At 42.5% G+C, this 22,747-nt stretch overlaps 1 long non-coding RNA gene across 1 annotated transcript; it reads left to right on the forward strand.

Annotated features, from left to right (window-relative positions):
- The first annotated feature begins 7 nt into the window (after positions 1 to 7).
- On the forward strand, positions 8 to 22,533 carry LOC136169953 (uncharacterized). The gene is made up of 3 exons (XR_010663474.1): positions 8 to 514; positions 19,784 to 20,024; positions 22,412 to 22,533. It is a non-coding gene; the product is annotated as an uncharacterized lncRNA (long non-coding RNA).
- Positions 22,534 to 22,747: the final 214 nt, after the last annotated feature.

Genomic DNA, 22,747 nt, shown 5'->3' on the forward strand with positions numbered 1-22,747 from the left:
ACCACCGCTGTGGTCCTACACTCACCGCCCGAGGCGGGGCGGAGGGGATCGGCAGCACGGAAGGATGTATCCATCCCAGGCTAAACAAAATCCAACTTTCCCTGACGCACCTTCTGGGATCAAAGAGGGCTGTTCCCATTTCGCCTTTTGCCACTTCCTCCCTGGGGTATCTCCACCTCTCCAACGCGAACGGAGAACCAGTTCTTTGGGGGATGTTTTGGTGTCCGGGGTGTGATCTCCCCCGTAAAGGAACCACCACCCTTGGGTTTTCCCCTCCTGTCAGTGGAACCTGTGACCAGTGGTTCCTTCCTGTCATTTTCCTCCCGGAAGGTGGCTCAGGGGTGCATTCGAGCGTGACTCCAGACCCCCGGATGAGTTTTGGAGTAGAGACGTGCCTGCGGAGAAAACACAGCGCTGGATAGGTGCTTCTGGCTGCCTCTTCCTCTTTCTGAGATACCGCACCCCCTCCTCCCAACTCGCACGCACCCCAGCACACACAGAGCAACAGGAGCAGGTAATTAATTCCCTTGCAAACGCGCACTGTCTAGTCCCTCTTCTCCCTCAGGATTATTCCAGTTTAGCTGCTGGGACATTTGGCATCAGGGCCTGCAGTTTCTCATAGCACCTAGTAGAGGACATGGCTGTGTCAAAATTGGGGTTCTAATTTGACTGGGAACACTACGTCTTTCTGCCTGGATACAAAAGTAACCGCTAGACTCGGAAACATTGGGTTGCATCCAGAAGGATCCGATTTTGAGTAGGTGGTGTAGGATTGGGTAGGGAATTAAGGCGAAGGAGTCTGGAGACTTTTCAGTTGGGGGCTGGAAATAATTCCTGCCCCTGCTCCATTCAACAGTCCTCTCTTTCCCCTTTTCATCTTGCCACAGCTGAGCCACCTGAATGGAAAATCTTGATCCACCTCCTATTCCCTTTCTACCCTCCTTCAAAAAAATAAAATTCTCCTGAAGCAGTTCCCTTCCCCTGTTAAGTATTTTAAAATAGAATTTCCCAACAGATCTGTGGGAAAGTGCACAAATCCCAAATATGTAGGTCAGCAAATTACGACACAGTGAACATACCTGTATGACAGCCTCCCAGATCAAGAATTCGACCATAGCCAGCACCCCAAAAGCCCTCTTCATGTCTCCCCCCAGTCACTCCCCCACCCTCCTTCCTAAATTAACCTCTGTCTAATCCCGTTGGTTAGTTTCACCTGCTTTGGAAGTTTGTATAAATGAAACTGTTCAGCTAGTTTGTGTGTGTCTAGCTCCTCTCACTCAGTTTTGTGTTTGTGAAATTTAAGCCCAACGTAGCAGTAGCTCATTCATTTTCATTGCTGTATGGTACACCATTGCAGCTGTTGATGAAAAAAAAAAAAAATCAATAGATGTTCTGAGAAAGAAATGGAAAACTTTATTCAAGCCAGCCTGAGGATTATAACTTGAGAGACAGTTTTTCAGAAAGCTCTGAGGACTGTTCTGCCTGCTGGAGGTCAAAACATAGTTATATGTGTTTTTGAGATGAAGGTTTATACACTGAATAATGTATTGACGGTTTATGCTATCCAGATGTGCATAACAAAGCAGATCGTGGGGCATCATGAGCCCTTACAAGATTGATAAGGAATGTTATCTGCTAAGGAGTTCTGGTTAACGCGTATGCACAATGCATACTAAAGGGGACGGAGGAGGCCCAAGTGGGCAGACAAAACTTTTGTTTCAATTTTTCTTGTCTTGCAATAAAATATGAGTTTCATTTCATCACCATTAAAAGCATTTACCACAGTTTAATTTTTTATTATTCTGTTGGTGGACATCTAGGTCGTTCCTAGTTTGGCATTATTGTGAATAAAGTTGCTGTAACAATTTTGTTTCTGTCCATTGGCACACTTATGTTTCTATTTCTGTTGGATATATACTTACAAACAGACTTACTGGGTCATCAGTTCAGTTGCTCAGTGGTGTCCAACTCTTGGTGACCTCATGGATTGTAGCACGCCAGCCCTCCCTGTCCATCACCAACTCCCGGAGTTTACTCAAACTCATGTCCATTGAGTCAGTGATGCCATCCAACCATGTCATCCTCTGTTATCCCCTTCTCCTCCTGCCTTCAATCTTTTCCAACATCAGGGTCTTTTCAAATGAGTCCCCTCTTCGCATCAGGTGGCCAGAGTATTGGAGTTTCAGCTTCAACATCAGTCCTTCCAATGAACACTCAGGACTGATCTACTTTAGGATGGACTGGTTGGATCTCCTTGCAGTCTAAGGGACTCTCAAGAATCTTCTCCAACGCCACAGTTCAAAAGCATCAGTTCTACTGGGTCATTGAATATGTTTATGTGTTTAGCATCAGTGCGTGTCTGCAGGCGAAGAAGTGTGTGCGTGCATGCAAAGTTGCTTCAGTCATGTCTGACTCTTTGCGACTCTATGGACTGTAGCCCACCAGACTCCTCTGTCCATGGAATTCTCAAGGCAAGAATACTGGAGAGGGCTGCCATGCCCTCCTCCAGGAGATCTTCCCGATCCAGGGATTGAGCCCATGTCTCTTTTTGTCTCCTGCATTGACAGGTGGCTTCTTTACCATCAATGCCACCTGGGAAACCCTTTAGGGTCAGTAAACGCTACTAAATAATTTTCCAAAGTGCTCATGTTAGTTGACACTCCTGCAGGCAGTCCACATCCCACATTCCAATCACTCCACATCCCCATCAACACTGTGTCATCACTCTAAAATGATTTAAAAATGTTAGCCATTCTGCTGGGTGTGCACTGGTATCTCATAGTGGTTCAGTTTTGCATTTCCTTAGTACTGATTGAGGTTAAGCACCTTTCCATATGTTTATTTGCTATTTGGATATCTGTTCAAGTACTTTATTTCTTTTGTCCATTTTCTTTTTTAAAAAAATTATTTATTTTAATTGGAGGTTAATTACTTTACAGTATTGTAGTGGCTTTTGCCATACACTGACATGAATCAGCCATTGGTATACATGTGTTCCCCACCATCTTCTGTTAGGCTTTCTGTGTTACTGTTTTATAGGAGTTCTTTATACATTTTAGATACGAGTTCTTTGTTGGTTATGGGTATTGCAAATATTTCTATGAGTATATAAATACCGAAGACCTCAGTTTTGCAGGTCTTCTGAAGCCTCAGGGCCACTGGATAACTAATGTATTCCCAGCTCCTAGCACTTAGGTGGTGCTAGTGGTAAAGAAACTGCCTGCCAATGCAGGAGATGTAACAGACATGGGTTCTTCTTCTGGATGGGGAAAATCCTCTGGAGGAGGGCATGGAAACCCACTCCAGTATTCTTGTCTGGAGAATCCCATGGACAGAGGAGCCTGGCAGGCTACCATCCATAAGGTTGCAAAGAATCAAACACTACTGAAATGCCTTAGCACACAGCACTTAGTAGGTACTAAAGAAGCGTGTTGAATGAATGATGGATAAAATGGATGAGACTCATCCAGGTAGTCTGTTCTGTGCTGTGTTGATTCCCAGGACCTCACACTGAGGGGCTGGAGGGGACAGATTTTCTTCCAACCCAGCCAGATGTGACCTTGGGAAGGGGAAGATGCCCAGCCCTTCTCTGCTGAAAAAGCAGAAATAGAGTCTGTGAAAAGAGAAGCACAGATACAGGGAACAGAGGTCACAAGTGAGAAGACAGGAACTAGCAGCAGGTAGCAAGCCCGCCAGATGCTCCAGAAGAAGAGTCTGAGAAGTGGAGGAGGTGATGGTGTCAAGGAGATGGTGAGGGTCTCTGAATATCACAGTGGGTCTCTGTATGACAAGAACCTCCAAGCTTATGTAGGCGCTGCTGCTACTTACTCTCTCTCCCCCTTTTATTTTATTTTTTTTTGGTGGATCTGCTTGGGTTTTTAGTTCCCTGACCAGTATTGAACCCAGGCATCCCCCAGCAGTGAGAACACTTGAGTCCTAACCCCTGGACTGCCAGGGAATTCCCTCCTGGTCACTCTTAAAGTGTGTTAGTTGAGGCAGTTCTTCTATGCTTTTCCTTTCCAAAGGAGAGAACTTAAAGGGTTCTCATTGCTATCTCCCCATTAAGGAACTCTTTTTTTCTTTTGGTCAGATCTGAAACTTCCTCGTGGCCTGTAATGTCCATCATGAAGATGGAAGACAGTTAAGTCACTGCTGGCCCCCTCATCTCCAGGATGTCTTTCCCTAGGCCTGTTGCATTCTCTTACGTTCTTATGTCACTTTCTCTGCCCTGTCCTCTCTTTCTCCTCCTTCAGCTACAGCTGATACCAGGTCAGGTCAGAAGTCTGACCAAGTTCCTTGAGTTCAGAAGAGAAGTTGCCCCCCTTGCAGCACCACAATAAACTCAGGTGCTCAGCATCCCCTCCCCAGGTTTCCCTTCCGAGAGACAACAAGGCTGGCAGCTGCTCCAGAATTTTCTGTGTGGTATAAACTTGGGGGCTTAACACTTTAGTTGAAAAGGGGTCCTTGGAGTGTCATGGAATGGCACTCACATAGCAAGCACAGTGTTTCTCTTAGACTATGAGACTGTTGACAGCTGGAGGATTTAGAGGAGGGAGGAGGCGTGGATAATGTTGGGGCCTGTGGAGTAGCCTGTGCGGGACGTATCTCCAGCACTTTGCTAACACACGGTTCTTTTAGCTTCTATCCTGGGGTCCCCGGGTCATGTGGCCTTTCTTTCAGGAACAGCTGCTGTCTACCAGTGGCTTCTCCATAGACTACCTGGATGCTCATTCTGAAACATCGTAAAATTCCAGAGCCCTGTAAACCCTGAATCCCGTAAGCAGCATGGTATAGTCACAAGGCTCGCTTGACATGGCTGGAAAGTTTTCCGTCTTTCGTTTCTGCTGGGGAAGGGATGACGTGTCCCATTTTTCCCCTTCCTATAACCCCAGCTATGTCCCTCCCAGAGGTCAACATCTTTCCTGCCGACCCGAACTAAGGTGATATCCTCTTCCGGCTTCCTTCGGTTCTAGGAGGATGTGTGATGGGGGTGGATGGAGAAGAGTGTCCATCTGTGCTCCAAGCTGGGTGCTCTCATCACCCCCTTTTCTTCTCTCTGAACTCAATTCCCAAAGCTCCCTGGATACTCTCCTGGATTCCTTCAGGCTGGATGGTTCCAGGTATTTTGGAGCTGCAGGTCTGAAATTCCCATGTATAACTGAGAAAACTTAGCAGCAAGCCAAATAGTCTGGTGAGCTATAACTGGGGAGATGAAGTCATCTTTGAGAGACAGAGTTGCAGAGTGGAATGTGTCACAGCTTTGTAATCACATGGTTTGAATCCATGCTCAGTCACGCGTTAGGTATGTGACCTTGAGCAAACTCCTTTATGTCTCTGAGCCCTATCTAAAAAAATGGTGACAGTGCTCTCTTCCTTAGAGATGCTGTGGAGATTAGAGGTACCATCACGTTTGGAGCATTTCTTGCACACAGTAGGAACAGGATGATTTCACCAAGGAGGAAGAGCCACAAAGAAGGAGTAAGGCGTCTGGGCAGCTCCGGCTCTCCGGGACTCACACTGAGGTCTGTGCTTCACAGAGTGAGGGCTCTCCTAACTGCAGAGGGTTTAAGGTGGATGGTCTGTCACATGGGTGTGGGTGGGGACACAGTCTTGGGGGGCAGCACCCCTGCTGTAAGTTTTCACCAAAGGTTAGCAAGTTTTGCTTTTCCAGAGCCAGAATGTGAGATGATCATATTCTGAAAACCAGATTATCTAGTTTCAAAATGCCCCCTGTGTTTACTGCCCTTTGATTATCCACTAGCTCAGTTCAGTTCAGTTCAGTTGCTGAGTCATGTCCGACTCTTTGCGACCCCATGAACCGCAGCACGCCAGGCCTCCCTGTCCATCACCAACTGCTGGAGTCTACCCAAATCCACGTCCGTTGAGTCAGTGATGCCATCCAACCATCTCGTCCTCTGTCGTCCCCTTCTCTTCCTGCCCTCAATCTTTCCCAGCATCAGGGTCTTTTCAAATGAGTCAGTTCTTAGCAAGAGGTGGCCAAAGTATTGGAGTTTCAGCTTCAGCGCCAGTCCTTCCAATGAACACCCAGGACTGATCTCCTTTAGGATGGACTTGGTTGGATCTCCTTGCCATCCAAGGGACTCTCAAGAGTCTTCTCCAACACCACAGTTCAAAAGCATCAATTCTTCGGCGCTCAGCTTTCTTTATAGTCCAACTCTCACATCCATACATGACTACTGGAAAAACCATAAGCCTTGACTAGACGGACCTTTGTTGGCAAAGTAATGTCTCTGCTTTTAATATGCTGTCTAGACTGGTCATAACTTTCCTTCCAAGGAGTAAGCATCTTTTAATTTCATGGCTGCAATCACCATCTGCAGTGATTTTGGAGCCCCAAAAAATAAAGTCAGCCACTGTTTCCACTGTCTCCCTATCTATTTGCCATGAAGTGATGGGACCAGATGCCATGATCTTAGTTTTCTGAATGTTGAGCCTTAAGCCAACTTTTTCACTCTCCTCTTTCATTTTCATCAAGAGGCTCTTTAGTTCCCTTTCACTTTCTGCCATCAGGGTGGTGTCATCTGCATATCTGAGGTTATTGATATTTCTCCTGGCAATCTTGATTCCAGCTTGTGCTTCCTCCAGCCAAGCGTTTCTCATGATGTACTCTGCATATACGTTAAATAAGCAAGGTGACAATATACAGCCTTGACGTACTCCTTTCCCAATTTGGAACCAGTCTGTTGTTCCACGTCCAGTTCTAACTGTTGCTTCCTGACCTGCATACAGGTTTCTCAAGAGGCAGGTCAGATGGTCTGGTATTCCCATCTCCTTCAGAATATTCCACAGTTCATTGTGATCCACACAATCAAAGCTTTTGGTATTGTCAATCTAGCTCAGGGTTTCCTAAACAGGCCTGGTCATAGGAATCACCTGTGGGCACTTCTCTTAAAATATAGATTTCCAAGCCTCTCTCCTGGAAATTCTGTTTCCAAAGATCTGGTGCCAGGACAGGAAATCCGCCCTTTTAATTAGTGTCCCAGGTGACTCCCATGATCTGACCAGTTTGGGGAAGAGTGTCCCAAACCAGTGGTTCTAAATCATGGCTGCTAATAAGAATCTCTTGGGGAGCTTTAACAATGTGGCTGCCAAGAGGAGGAGCCTACCCATAGGAGAAAACACTGAACACTTGGAAGGCTCTGGGGATGTTTAAAGACACAGAGATGCTTCAGTTGAATCTTCCTGTGTGGATTTATATATTGACTCATTTAATCCTCATAATTACTCTATGAAGTAGGCTGTTGCAATATGATAGCTCAAAACCAAGTCATTGGATTGGAGAAAAGTAGGTGCATTCTGGGTCTTCCTTGCTGGCTCAGATGGTAAAGAATCTGCCCACAGTGCAGGAGACCTGCGTTCGATCCTGGGTCAGGAAGATCCCCTAGAGAAGGGAATGGCAACCCTCTCCAGGGTTCTTGGGCTTCTCTTGAGCCTTCTCTGGTGGCTCAGTGGTAAAGGATCCTCCTATGATGCAGGAGCCGCAGCAGACGCAGGTTCGATCCCTGGGTTGGGAAGATCCCTTGAGATGGATTTGGCAACCCACTCCAGTATTCTGGCCTGGAAAATCCTATGGACAGAAGAGCCTGGTGAGCTACAGTCCATGGGGTCACAAAAGAGTTGGACATGATTTAGCAACTAAACAAGAAGGTGCATTCAGAAGTTACTTAGGGGTTTCCCTGGTGGCTCAGTGGTAAAGAATCCATCTGCCGATGCAAGAGACATGGGTTCCATCCCTGACCAGAGAGGATCCCAATTATTGCAGGGAAACGAAGCCTGTGTGCCACAGTTGAGCCTGTGCTCTAGAACCCGGGAACTGGAGCTAGTGAGCCCACATGCTGCAATTACTGTAGCCTGAGTTCCACAACAAGAGAAACCACTGGAATGAGAAGCCCCAGCTAGAGAAAAGCCTGTGCAGCAATGAAGACCCAGCACAGCCCAAAATAAATAAATACCCAAGATTTTTTAAAAACAAGTTGCTTAAGATAGTCATGTATGCATACTAAGTCCCTTCAGCCGTGTCTGACTCATCCTGACCCTATGGACTGTAGCCTTCTAGGCTCCTCTGTCCTTGGGGGTTCTCCAGGCAAGAATATGGAGTGGGTTGCTGTGCCCTCCCCCAGGGGATATTCCTGACCCAGGAATCTGAACCTGTGTCTCTTAGGTCTCCTGCATTGGCAGGCAGTTCTTTACCACTAGTGCCACCTGGTAAGCACAGAATAGTCATATTGTTTAGTCACTAAGTTGTGTCCGACTCTTTGCAACCCCATGAACTGCAGTACGCCATGCTTCCCTGTCCTTCACTATCTCCCTGAGTTTGCTCAAACTTATATTCAGTGAGTCAGTGATGCCATCCAACCATCTCATGCTCTGTTGCCCCCTTCTCTTCTTGCCCTCAATCTTTCCAAACATCAGGGTCTTTTCAAGTGAGTTGGCTCTTTGCATCAGGTGACCAAAGTATTGGAGTTTCAACTTCAGCCTCAGCCCTTCCAATAAATATTCAGGGTTGATTTCCTTTAGGATGGATTGGTCAGATCTCCTTGCTCTCCAAGGGACTCCCAAGAGTCTTCTCCAGCATCACAGTTCAAAAGCGTCAACTCTTCAGCACTCAGATTTCTTTATAGTCCAACTCTCACATCTGTACTTGATTATTGGAAAAACCATAGCTTTGACTAGATGGACCTTTGTTGGCAAAGTAATGTCTCTGCTTTTTAATATGCTGTCTTTTCTTCCAAGGAGGAAGCATCTTTTAATTTCATGCCTGCGGTCACCATCTGCAATGATTTTGGAGCCCCCCAAAATAAAATCTGTCACTATTTCTATTGTTTCCCCATCTATTTGCCATGAAGTGATGTGACTGGATGGCATGATCTCAGTTTTCTGAATGTTGAGTTTTAAGCCAGCTTGCATCTGTGCGTGCCCAGGCACTTCAGTCGCATCCGACTCTTTGCTACTTTATGGACTGGCTGTTTATCCATGGTAGTCTCCAGGCAGGAATACTGGAGAGGGTTGCCATGCCCCCCTCCAGGGGAATCTCCCCAACCTGGGGATCGAACTTGTGTCTGCCTGTGTCTCCTGCATTGCAGGCAGATTTTTACTCACTGAGCCACCTGGGAAGCCCTTAAGCCAGCTTAAGGGAAATGTAAATCAAAACTACAATACAATACCACTTCACACTCACTAGACTGGTAATAAAAAAAAAATAAAAGCAAAACCCAGAAAATATAACAAGTGTTGGTGAGGATGTGAAGAAATTGGAACTATTGTACATTTGTTGGTAGAGTATAAAATGGGGCAGCTGCTGTGGAAATAGTTCAATGTTTTGTCATAAAGTTTAACACAAGACTACCATATTATTCAGCAATTCTACTCCCAAGTATATTCCTCTAAAGAATAGAAAACAGAGGAGAAAAGCATTCTAATTAGAGGAAACAGAGTGAAATGACAGACAGGCAAGGGAGAATGTGTCATTTTCAGGAACAGGGAAAATGTGTGGCTATGTGGCTATCTTTGTGGCTGTGTGCATTTGGAGAAGTGGAGGGTAAAAAGATGAAATGTCTTTGATGATTGGTACACAACTTAAGACTTACTTTACATGGATGTATTGTTTTACCTGTTGATTTCATTTTTCCATGTAGGTCCTTGAATATAGAGATTTTATATTTTGAAATTTATATTAATTTTTAATGCCTTATATTTTAAAATTTCTGTAATGTTTTCTGACATAGTCTACCTTTATAATGACTAATATATATGGTTTTGGGGGTTTTTTTTGGTCACATTGTGTGGCTTGTGGGATCTGAGTTCCATGACCACGGATCCAGCTGTCACCCTGTGCATTGCAAGGCAGATTCTTAACCACTGGGCCACCAGGGAAGTCTCCCTAAAGATTATCCTTTAAGAGCAGTTTTCTTAAAGAGCAGTTTTAAAATTTACAGTAAAGTTGAGAGGACAGTACAGAGATTTTCCTTATGCCCCTTGTCCCCATATGTTCATCACCTGCCCCATTATCAACACTACTCAACAGAGTGGTACATTTTTAACCAGTGTGAACCAACATGGACATCATAGTCACCCAAAGTTTACCTTAGGGTTCACTCTTGGTGTTGTACATCCTATAGGTTTGGACAAATATATAATGATATATTTCTCTCATTATAATATCATATAGAGTATTTTCACTGCCCTAAGAATCCTCTTTGCTCTGCATATTCATTTACTTTTCATATTAAATAATATTCCATTCGTTGGATGTACCATAGTTATTTATCCATTCACCTACTGAAATATATCTTGGCTACTTCCAAGTTTTTGGCAATTATAAATAAAGCTGTTATGAACATATGTATACAGGTTTTGGTGTGGATATGTTTCCAACTCCTTTGGGTAAATACCAAGGAACCGAATTGTTGGCTTATACGGTGAGTATGCTTAGTTTTGGAGAAGAGCATGGCAACCCACTCCAGCAAGTACTTTTGCCTGGGGAATCCCATGGACAGAGAGGAGCCTGGTGGGCTGTAATACCTGGGGTTGTGGAGAGTCGGATGTGACTGAAGTGACTTAGCATGCACACGCTTAGTTCTGTGAGAAACTGCTGAACTGTCTTCCAGAGTGACTGTGCTGTTTTGTATTTCTACCAGCAGTGGAAGAGTTCCTGTTGTTCCACATCCCCAGCACCATCTGATGTTTCCAGGGTTCTGGATTTGGGCCTACAACTTTAACAGATGTGTGGCGGTGACTCATTGTTGCAGTGTGTATTTCCCTGATAACATGTGAGGTGGTCCACCTTTTCACATGCTGATTTTCCCTCTGTGTATCTTTGGTGAAGTGTCTGTTAAGGTTTTTGGCCCATTGTTTAACTGGATTGTTTGTTTCCTTATTTTTCACGTTTAAGAGTTCTTGTACATTTTGGATAACAGTCCTTTATCAGACATGTCTTTTAACATTCTGATTTAAACTTACAAATTTGGTTCTTCTTTCTTTATTTATTTTTTTGATTAGACCCTTAGATATTAAGTCTCATTTTCTCTTTTTTAAAAAATTTTTATATGATAACACAGCTACAGGAGACTTGGACAATACAGAACAAGGTTACATATAGTTCCACTGTATATTACAGTTACTTTTTTAAGGAGATAAATTAAGATTTTTAGTTGGAGTTTCAATATCAAACTCTCGAAAAATTAATAGAATAAATATACAGAGAAGTAGAAGGATATAGTAGACCTAAAAAGCTCTGGGAACCAATTCAAATCTCATTTACTCTTAAAGAGTTAATTTATGGTGCTATGTTGATGACTCCCAAATATCTTTGTCTTAGACTTCTTCTGAGCTCCTCACTTGTGTGTCTCAACCCTTCTTACTTGTCATATCCAAAGTGGAGCTCGTCATCTCCTAGAAATCTACTCCTGTCTTCCCCTTCTCAGTAAATATAGTCACTTTTTCCATTTGCTCAAGTCAGCTGGCTGGCAGTCCTTCTTGACTCCTTCCTTTACTTCTCCATCTCCCTTTGTTGTTGCTGTTTAGTTGCTAAGCCGTGTCTGAATCTTTTGCACCTCCTAGGACTATAGCCTGCCAGGCTCCCCTGTCCATGGGATTTCCCAGGCAAGAGCACTGGAATAGGTTGCATTTCCTTCTCCAAGGAATCTTCCTGACCCAGAGATCAAACCCACATCTCTCACATTGTCAGGCAGATTCTTTACCACTGAACCACCAGGGAAGCCCTCTGCATCTCCCTACCCTCCATCAATCACCAACTGCCATCTACTGACTCCACCTCCTACAGACTTTTTTTGGATTTTTAAAAATTAAGATAAAATTCACATAACATAAAATTAATTGTTTAAAAGCATACAATTAACTTGTTAATGGATAAACATCAAGGTCCTACAGCATGGCACAGAGAACTATATTCAGTATCCTATGATTTAAAAAAAGATTACATAAAAATAATGTGTGTGTATATATATGTATAGCTGAAACATTTTGCTTTATAACATAAATTAACACAACGTTGTAAATCAACTATACTTCAGTAAATAAAATCAAAGCATACAATTCACTGCCATAGAAAACAAACTGACAGTTACCAAAGGGGAAGGTGGAGGGGATAAATTAGGACCTTGGGTTTAAAAGGTATACACTGTGTGCCTGTGAAGTCACTTCAGTCACGTCTGAGTCTTTGCAACCCTAAGGACTGTAGCCTGCCAGGCTCCTCTGTCCATGGGATTCTCCAGCAAGAATACTGGAGTGGATTGCCATGCCCTCCTCCAGGGGATCTTCCAGAGCCAGGGATCAAACCTGCATCTCTTGTCTCTTGCATTGGCACAAGGGTTCTTTACCACTAGCACCACCTGGAAGCCCCAAAAGATAAATACTGCTATATATAAAATAGATAAACAAGGACTTACTTTATAGCACAGGGTACTATATTCAATATCTTGTAATAACATATAATGGAAAGGCATATGAAAAAGATTCAGTTGTGTGTGTATATATATATATAATTGAGTCACTTTGTGACTCATTTGTGTCACAAAGTGACACAATATGTGAAACATTGAAAATCAAATATACTTCAATTAAGAAAAAACATATAATCTGTTAGCTTTTCGTATATTTACAATGTTGTGCAACTATCACTTCTATTTATTTTTTATAAGACATCTTCGTCACCCCAAAAGGAAACTTCTTAACCCTTACTCCTCACTCTCTCCTTCCCCTGGCTCCTGGCAGTCACTAACCTACTTTCTGACTCTATGGATTTTCCTATTCTAGACGTTTCATGAACATGGAGCCAGGTAACGTGACCTTGTGTGTCTGGCTTCTTTCTCTCTCCACGTGACTAATTCGAGGGTCACCCACGTTGCAGCATGTGCCATTCTGTTTTGTGGGTGACTAGTAGTCCATGGCCCAGACACGAGGTATCTTGTTTATCCGTCCACCTATTGGTGTCCAGCTGGGTTCTTTCCATCTATTGGCTATTGTGAACAGTGCTACCAGGAGTGTGAACTTTTATTTGAATGTGTGTTTTCAATTCTTCTGAAAGAATGCTTCAGAGTGGAATTGCTGGGGGCTTCCCAGGTGGTGCTAGTGGTACAGAACCCGCAAAAAGTTGGACACAACTGAAACAGCTTAGCACAGCACGCACAGTGACTAACCTAAATATTTTTTGAACACACCTACCTTTCTCGGATCCACTGACTCGATCTTTCAACTGTAACACTGTAACAGCCTACTTCACCGGGTAATTGTTAGTATTAAATAATTATAATTATATAACTGAATGATTATACACACATAAATCTGTGTCTATATATCTATTTCTACCTATCTATTGATGTTGTTTAGTCGACTCTTTGCGATGCCGTGGACTGCAGTGAACCAGGCCTCCTGTCCCTTCCCATCTCTGGGAGTTTGCCCAAGTTCAGGTTCATAGTGATTCTATCCAGCCATCTCATCCTTTGACACCCTCTTCTCCTCTGCCCTCCAGTCTTCGTAGTATCAGGGACTTTTTAAATGAGCTGTCTGTTCACCTTAGATGACCAAAATACTGGAGCTTCAGCTTGAACATCAGTCCTTCCAGTGAATATTCAGGGTTGATCTCCCTCAAGATTGGTTTGATCTCCTTGCTGTCCAAGGGACTTTCAGGCGTCTTCTCCAGCACCACAGTTCAAAGGCATTAATTTTTTGACATTTTTCCTTCTTTACCATCCAGCTGTCACAATCCTACATGATCCCTGGGAAGACCATAGCCTATATGGACTACATGGACCTTTGTCAGCAGAGTAATGTCTCTGCTTTTCAACACACTGTCTAGGTTTGTCATTGCTTTCTGGCCAAGAAGCAATCATCTTCTGATTTCATGGCTGCAGTCACCATCCACAGTGATTTTGGAGACCAGGAAGAGGAAATCTTCCATTTCCCCTTCTATTTGCTATGAAGGAATGGGGCCAGATGCCATGATCTTAAGTGAAAATGAAAGTGAAGTCACTCAGTCGTGTCTGACTCTTGGTGACCCCATGGACTGCAGCCCACCAGGCTCCTCTGTCCATGGGATTCTTCAGGCAAGAATACTGGAGTGGGTTGCCATTTCCTTCTCCAGGGGATCTTCCCTACCCAGGGGTCAAACCTGGGTCTCCTGCCTTAGAGGCAGGAGCTTTAACCTCTGAGCCACCAGGGAAGCCATGATCTTAGTTTTACTTTAATATTTAGTCTTAAGTTGGCTCTTTCACTCTCCTTCCTCACTCTCATCAAGAGGCTCTTCAGTTGCTCTTCACTCTGCCAATAGAGTGGTATCATTCGCATATCTAAGGTTGTTGATGTTTCTCCTGCCTATCTTGATCCCAGCTTGTAACTCTTCCAGCCCAGCATTTCCCTTGATGTGCTCAGTGTGTAGGTTAAACAAACAGGGTGACAGCAGACAGCCCTCTCGTTATCTGCTTCTCAATCTTGAACCAATCAGTTGTTCCATACAGGGTTCTCACTGTTGCTTCTTGACCCTCATACAGGTTTCTCAGGAGATAGGTAAGAAGGTCTGGTATTCCCATCTCTTTAAGAATTTTCCACAGTTTGTCATGATCCATACAGTCAAGGGCTTTAGCATAGTCAATGAAACAGAGATAGATGTTTTTCTGAAATTCCCTTGGTTTCTCTATAATCCAGTGAATGTTGGCAATTTGATCTCTGGTTCCTCTTCCTTTTCCAAACCCAGCTTGGACATCTGGAACTTCTTGGTTCGCATAATGCTGAGCCTAGCATGCAAGATTTTAAGCATGACCTTACTAGCATGGGAGATGAGTGCAATTGTCTGATGGTTAGCACATTGTTTGGTGCTATCTATCTATAGCTATTCCTATTTCTATACCTATGCCCTTTACCTATATTTATATCTAGGTATAATTATTTAGTACAAGGGCTAGAATATCGTAATCACTGTATACATGTTAGAAAGAAGGAATAAAGTGAAGATGAGAAGAGTGGAAAGATGGAAGTGAGGAAAAGTATCCCCTCACCTATTCTCCCCTCTCCCGCTCTCCTCATGTCAGGCTCCAGAGTTCCTGTCCTGACTCATGAGGCCCAAGCAAGCCTCCTTCCGGTTTCCTGAAGGCATCAGGCTCTCGTTTGCACACTCTATTCTGTTTGGCACATCCTTTACACCCCCTCCCCTGTTTTCCCCACTTCTTTGCTTTGTTAACTCTTATCTAACCTTGAAGTCTTAGCTTATTCATGACCTCCTCACCATGACGGCTTCCTGATGGCCCTGATGAGGCACCATAAAAGTGAGAGTGAAGTCGCTCAGTCATGTCCAACTCTTTGTGACCCCATGGACTGTAGCCCTCCAGGCTCCTCCATCCATGGGATTTTCCAGGCAAAAATACTGGAGTGGGTTGCCATTTCTTTCTGCAGGGGATCTTCCCGACCCAGGTCGGGAACCTGAGTCTCCTGCATTGCAGACAGACTCTTTACTGTCAGAGGCACCAGGGAATCCCAACCAGGAACCATGGGGAATATAAAATAAGATTTTACCTCCTAGATCTGAGCAAGAGAGCTCCTTAACCCCAGCCTTATGCTTTAGAAGGTATCACAGTTTATAGCCACGAAAGAACTAAGTCTACTAAAATCCTAGAGGCGCTTCTGTCCCTTGGGGTTCAGCTTTCAGTGCTGGTTCAGAGCACCTGGTCACCCCAAACACACGTGTCTGGGACTAACACAGTTCAGGTCCCAGGGAAACACTTCTCTCCATAAGTTGATCTATATCTTCGGAAAAGAAAAGTTACATCTGAAATGCCCCAAAGATGTGGCATTGTGAGTTTCGTCACTGTGAACTTTGGAGACAGACATAGCTTTGGAGTGCAGGGAGGAATTGAGCTGTCAAAGTTTGCTTAGCTAAGGGAAAAGAAAATTGACTTGTCAAATCCTTCCTCTCAGATAGCATGACGGCAATAGATTCCTGCATGGTGTGTAATTTCCCGGGAGTGCTGAGTGACCACTTTCTTGCTTCTCTTTGAGTTCCAATTTCTGGCTTTGGAGGCACTCAAGAATCAGTGTAATATTTGCTGAAGACATTTTGTAGTATTAAATAATTTATAGCATTCTTAAATTTGTAGTGTTGACTTAAAAAGTAATGCACAGCATGAGAGTTAAGTTTTATTTGGGGCAAAATAAGGACACTGAAGCCTGGAAGACAGCATCTCAGCTCGGTCTGAGAAACTGTCCCAAAGAGGCAGTGGAAAGGTCAGTATGTATGTGATTTTGGTCAAGGGGGAATACAAGCAACCAAGCACATATTTTCCCAGAAGGTTTCTGCTAGTCTCATGAAGCTTTTGCTAGTCATGAGGAACAGTCATCACCATGAAGGATTTTCGTGCTTTTCTAGATTTGGGGAGATACAAGAATTGGGCTCATATTAGTAATATTGGCTCCTGAAAATATCTATCTGAAGACCTGTCCTGCCAGTTCCCCATTCCTCCCTCATACTGGTGGGGAGTGGGGAGTTGAAAGATACTGGGACATACCCACCAGCGTCTAGACACTGGGTGGGGTTTGGTTGAAAGATATCAAGGAATAACCTGCCCAGTTGAAAGATACTGGGGTGGGGGCTGGTTGAAAGATACCAGGGTTTGCTCAGTTGTAGGAGACTGAGTGGTCTTGCCTGAGTGGTCAGGAAAGGCTGACCTGACATTTTTTCTCAATTCAGTTGCCTTAATAGTAATTTGTTAGGATAAAAGTGAAGATATTACGTGACAGCTTGGCGCTGAAGAAAAAGGATGAGACTCCTCCTGACCAGTTACAGTTTTCTCACGTGACTGAGACATTGATGGGAGTAGTAGAGGCTGAGTCCTCACACCATGCAGTGGTCCCATGGGGAAACCCATCCATTAATTGAAGCACTTGCTCCCAGAGGGTGGAGATGAAGAATCGGCGAATCAGTGATCTGAGTATCCTTGGTGGTCTTAGATTGCTGGAGGGAGAAACTGAGACACGTAAGAACTGAAATGTCTGGGGTGATGGCTAGAGCTGATCTCACACCAGCACATGGGCCTACCACACAGTTTCACTAAGGAATTTTACCTCTGACAAACTCAACCTAAAACGGGAAATAGAGCCTCTGAAATACAGGAATAAGGAGCATCAGAGAGCCAGCCTTTAATTAACACCTCAGCCAGGGTTATGTACATAGAAAACTTCAACTTGCATGTACCTACTTAATTTGAGGAAATTATACTAAAGGAGACCTCAACCTAAAATGACCAAATTGAGGTTCTTTTGATATTCCAAATTGATAGTTTTGTGCACACAGTTAGAAAATGTTGGCCACAAGATCAAACAGACTGAATAGAACGCTTACTTTGATTGGTGTCTAGAAGCTTCTTTCGAAACTACATCAAGATGAAAAAAGGCTGCTGGCAGTCTGTCATTGACTTGTTCTTCCTCCAGCCCAGCGTTTCTCATGATGTGCTCCGCATACAAGTTAAATAAGCAGGCTGACAATATCCAGCCTTGACGTACTCCTTTCCCTATTTGGAATGAGTCTGTTGCTCCATGTCAGGTTCTAACTGTTGCTTCTTGACCTGCATACAGATTCCTCAAGAGGCAGGTCATGGTCTGGTATTCCCATCTCTTGAAGAATTGTTTAAGAGAAAGTTAGCCTGAAGGAAAAAGAAAATGTCCTGAGGGAGGAAGTCTGACTGGTTTTCACTCTCTGTGCCTTGAGACCAGAGCTCTCAGGGTCACTTATCTATCAAGACCATCTCTAATTGCTGAAACTAAAAAACAAACACTGAAAACAGGGAATGAAGCTAGATCTCTCATTGTGTCTGTCTGAATATATCTGTCTCAGCATGTATCTGTCTTTGGATAGAATTCTGAGGTTAATTTGCTAATGAGCTCTAATTTAATTTGCCTGAAGAAAAGTAAGTGCTTACAAATCAAACAATTCTAAATATAAGAAAAATGGAACTAAATGAATTTCAGATTCATGTGAACTGGGAAATACTCAGTATTAAATTAATACCTGTCATGGACATGAGTTTGAGCAGGCTCTGAGAGATGGTGAAAGGCAGGGAAGCCTGGCCTGATGCAGTCCATGGGGACACAAAGAGTTGGACATGACTGAGCGGCTGAACAGCAGCGTCCTGGCATTAATGTTCACGTTTGTTGATCTAATTAGTATAGACATGTCTTAGAGTCATCAGTATAGTACTTTCATTGGGCCTAGGTTTAATATAGACTAAATAAGATCTTATTATATCTGTTACAAATTTGCCAACAAGGAAAGGATCTCAGTGCGAAGAAACTTTTAAGGAAAGAAAATGTAAATGAGATAAGAGCTTTCAGATAAACTCCATTAAGAGTAATTATATTTTAGTCTCTCCAGATTTTGAGAAACTGAATTACTAGGGTTCTGCTAAGTTAAGTGATGAAAGCTTATTGAATACCTAGGTCGCTCCCAAATAAAATGAGATACTGAAACAGTAATTAATAATCACTGGCTTCCTCTTACAGAGAGACTAAGGATATTTTAGACTATTAATGAATATGTTTGCTGCCATCTTGAGATGTTCTCTATAAGAAAGGAAGTGTTTTTAGAAATTATCATTAGTATTTATGCTCACCAATCTATAGAATGCTAATATAAAGGTCAGCTCATGGTTGCTTAAGGAAAATAGGATGTGTTTTCAGTAAAAAAGGCATGAAGAATAGAATTGCATTTTATTAAGGGAAAAAGAAGTAGGTCTGACTTACAGATGTCTGTTTCTGAGTGGGAAAATAGTGATGGTATAGCAAGTGATGGCTAAAAAGAGGTTTGTGAAGAGTGGACCCTGAGAAAAGATTTTGTGCATCACAAGTTTTCTTAAGATGCTGAACTGCCTTTGATAACAGATTTTAAGCCCTTTTAAGTGATCTGCTCTGTATTTGCCTTTGAAATTTGTTACTTTGGCTAAGTGAATAACTATTGCTTCACAGGGACCTATGATCCTATCTGATTGAGTGTTCTAAATTCTTTTTGATATTTTTCGACAAAACTTCCTATATCAAAATTTAATGAAGTCCTTTGACCTCTAGCTAACTTTGGGATGTTTCAAAGGGCCCCTGAAACATCCCAAAGAGAGATGTAAACTAAGTTCATTTGATACATTAAATTACCTTGGAAGTATTGTCAAATGAGTAATAGATCTTCTGAGGTTATATTGTGTGGTAAATGTTACTTATATAGATATTCTAAAATTTATTGGAGTTCCTAAAATTCTAAAATGTCCTGGTAAGATGTTATCAGTCATAATTCTAATTATCATCTGCAAGTGTTGTATGTCACAGCAGTAACCACGTTAGTTTGTCAATTGCATTGTAATCAAATTTTAAATGAGCCTTAAGTTGTCATTATAGACAGTTAAGGTTTTATGCTGATGCCTTTGCAAAAAAGCTTCCTCTTCAAGAAGATTAACAGAATTGGATAAACGTAAGTTTCTGACTTTTAGACCATAATGCTGAACTGGGTAAGAAATTAAAGAATCCTAAGGAGAAACCGGATGGCTTCATAAACTGTTAACAAAAAGAGTTAGTTAACAAAAGGACTGAGTAAACTGGTGAAAATGGTTATAATTTTTATGGCTTCTGTCTGAAAAATTACTGGGTTGAATCCGTGTTTTACAGCTGAAAGGAAAACCTTCCCATCAAACTAATTATGACCTACAGTAATTTGGTAAATCATACTTTTGTAGGCAGAACTGAAACACCTTTTTTTTCTATCTGCTCCTTCCAGATGTTGTAATCTATTAGGTTTCCAGCAGCTTCATCAGATAAATTAGGAAAGATAAATTGGAGAAGGGGACGACCGAGGATGAGATGGTTGGATGGCATCACTGACTCAACGGACATGAGTTTCAGCAAGCTCCGAGAGATGGTGAAGGACAGGGAAGCCTGACGTGCTGTAGTCCACGGGGTCACAGAGCCAAGCACGACTGAGTGACTGAGCAACAAAAGGAAAGCTACCTCACCAACAGGTACAGAAATCTTAAGGTGTTTGGGGACCTTGTGAAGGGAGAAGATCATCTAGGTCTGTACGGTGAAACATGTAATAAGTCCTTGGCACGATTTTCCTAACCCCGAGAGGTTTTTTTAAAAAGTTCAGTTTGAAGTTTAAAGTTTGGGGGAAAAAAGTTGTTTGAGACCCCTTATAACAATTTCAGTAAAGCAAAAAGCCTATATGATCAATTACAGTTATATAAATTATCAGGCCCAGATACATTTTTTGAGACCTGATTTATTTTGCAAACAAATTAATCTTAATGTGGATATGTCTGGTAGACATGAGAGTAATTTTAGACATTAAAAAGATTATGTTTCAATGAATGTTAAATCCCAATTATGTAAATGAGGGTCTGTATTTACTCACTCACTTCCCAGATAGTTCCTTCTTATTATGTTATATTAATATGAAGTTAATCAAATTATTAAAAGGACACTCTAAGTTTTGTTTCTGAAGCTTATCTCAGTAATCTCTGGATGAAGATCAGATGCTCCATGACCTGCAAACAGGGGATTATATATACTGGAAAAGACATAATTTAAAGGGCTGTCTCCAACCTGGATGGAAGGACTTTTAAATCAAGTATTCTTAACTAGTTCATGTACAGTGAAACTGAAGGGAAATTGACTCTTGGATTAATTCCCACTTCTAAAGGCCCCTATAACTGACTGACCTAGAGAGAGGACTGCTGACCTCAAACTCACCTTAAAACAATGCTCAAATAGAGGACACTACACCTACACCAGGAAGAGAAGAAAATGATATGAGAAGTAGGCAGCTTACCAAGATCTTGGACCTGATTTGTGTGATCTTGACCTCTTAGACTTTTGCATATAAATCAAAAATTTTCTATCATGGATATGATATGCTAGTTTTAAAGATCAACCCCAATTGTTGAGTTGTGGTCAATTATCTGCATCTATTACTTCTAGATTACCTTGGTGGATTTCTCCACTCCAAGAGTCTAATTGGAAGAAAGTTCAGTCCTATTTAGGCTACTCTTGATATTACTAGGTGGAATTCTTTCACCTGGTGGATTAATAATAGGTTCTCTGACCCTGGCCATAATATGAATTTTCCTCTAAGCTATTCAAGCTCAATCAGAGCAACAGCAAAAATTCAAGGAATAAAACCTCCCACAATTATGGGATGGATTTATGACATTAACACTAGGTTGTGGTCATTTCAGATTTAAGCTCCCCTTCTTTATCTTGGGAACAATTAAATCATACTAAGCATAATCAACCTTAGTAACACTAGGAAACTGGGCTAGGAGTCTTATGGACAGTGCATAAGATTTCCCTGAAAGATAAAAATTGGTACAGAATAGTCTAAGTCAGATGACCTGAGAATATACTGGGATGCACTTAGTGTAAGTTCTGGCTTCATTCTTACTTAAGACTTTAATAATATGGCTAGCTATGTTATTTGTACTTTCTTTGTTTTACAAGATAGTCGTTTCTTGCATTCCCATTTGGTAATGTGTGTGACTGAACCTCCAATGAAAATAATAATGACTAAGCAATTTGAAGCAGTTGATGAAATATATAGTTCTGTATGTGATCAGTGACTGTAATAGTGTAACTCTAGATATGGGAAGGTACCATAAGAGGGGATCTTTCCTGGACCATTAACAGATTAAGACAAGTTGGTCCAGAGTCCTTTGATTATTACTGATAAGACCTAGTCCAGTAATAGCACATTGAGTGAGTAGCCTGTCTTCGCAATCGCCAGCAGACCCAGGAAGGAGCCTCCCTTGCACTGTGAGATAGTGAAATAGTCATGAAATGCCTCCCAAAGTCTGGTCGGATTTATGACCGTGATGGCACCCTGTCGGCTACAAATTGGTACTTACCAACTGCCTCTACAATGATAAAATCATGCTGCTGCTATTGCTGACCTTCAGTACCCACTGAAAGGAGTTCAGGGTGGATAGCAGAAATGAGGCACTCTGTGCTTGGGGGAAAAACTGATAGGATAGGTCTTCTATTTACAGGAGCTGATCTTATGAGTCCAATTCTTGTATCCCCCCATATCTAGAAAAACACTAAAATCCTTCATGGTGACAACTATTCCTTGTGACTAGCAAAAGTTTTATGAGACTAGTAGGAACCTTCTGGGAAAATATGTGCTTGACTGCATGTATTCCCCCTTCACCAAAATCACATATGTACTGATCTTTCCCCCTGCCTCTTTGGAGAAATTTCTCAGAGCTATCTGAGGTGCTGTCTCCCAGGCTGCAGTCTTCACTTTGCTCCAAGTAAAACTTACCTCACAACTCCCATGCTGTGCATTTTTAAAAGTCAACAGTAGATCTAGATGTCACGTATGAAACATGATACTTACGCTTTTTATTAACAGCCACATGGACACTGAACACAGAAACTGCAAATGGCTTTATTTTTATTAAAATATTTAATTAGGTTTAAATATTTTAAAAACTAAAGAAGTGTCCAGCTCTTCAGAAGGAACTTTGTCTCCATTATTTCCTCTGGAAGAAAAGAATACTGGATTGAGAATGGCCAAGTTTACAGAAACCTATGATGAAAATCAAGGGACTTCAGGAGAGAACAAGAGGCCGGAGGAGTAGGTGGATGTGGAGTACATCTCTCCCCACGGATACATCAGGAACACACCTTCAGACACAGAAGTGCATGCGGAACGCCAGCTGAGAGGGGACAGGAGTACATGACCAGA

Source organism: Muntiacus reevesi, chromosome 5, assembly GCF_963930625.1.
Source record: "Muntiacus reevesi chromosome 5, mMunRee1.1, whole genome shotgun sequence".
In the NCBI taxonomy this organism is placed as follows: domain Eukaryota; kingdom Metazoa; phylum Chordata; class Mammalia; order Artiodactyla; family Cervidae; genus Muntiacus; species Muntiacus reevesi.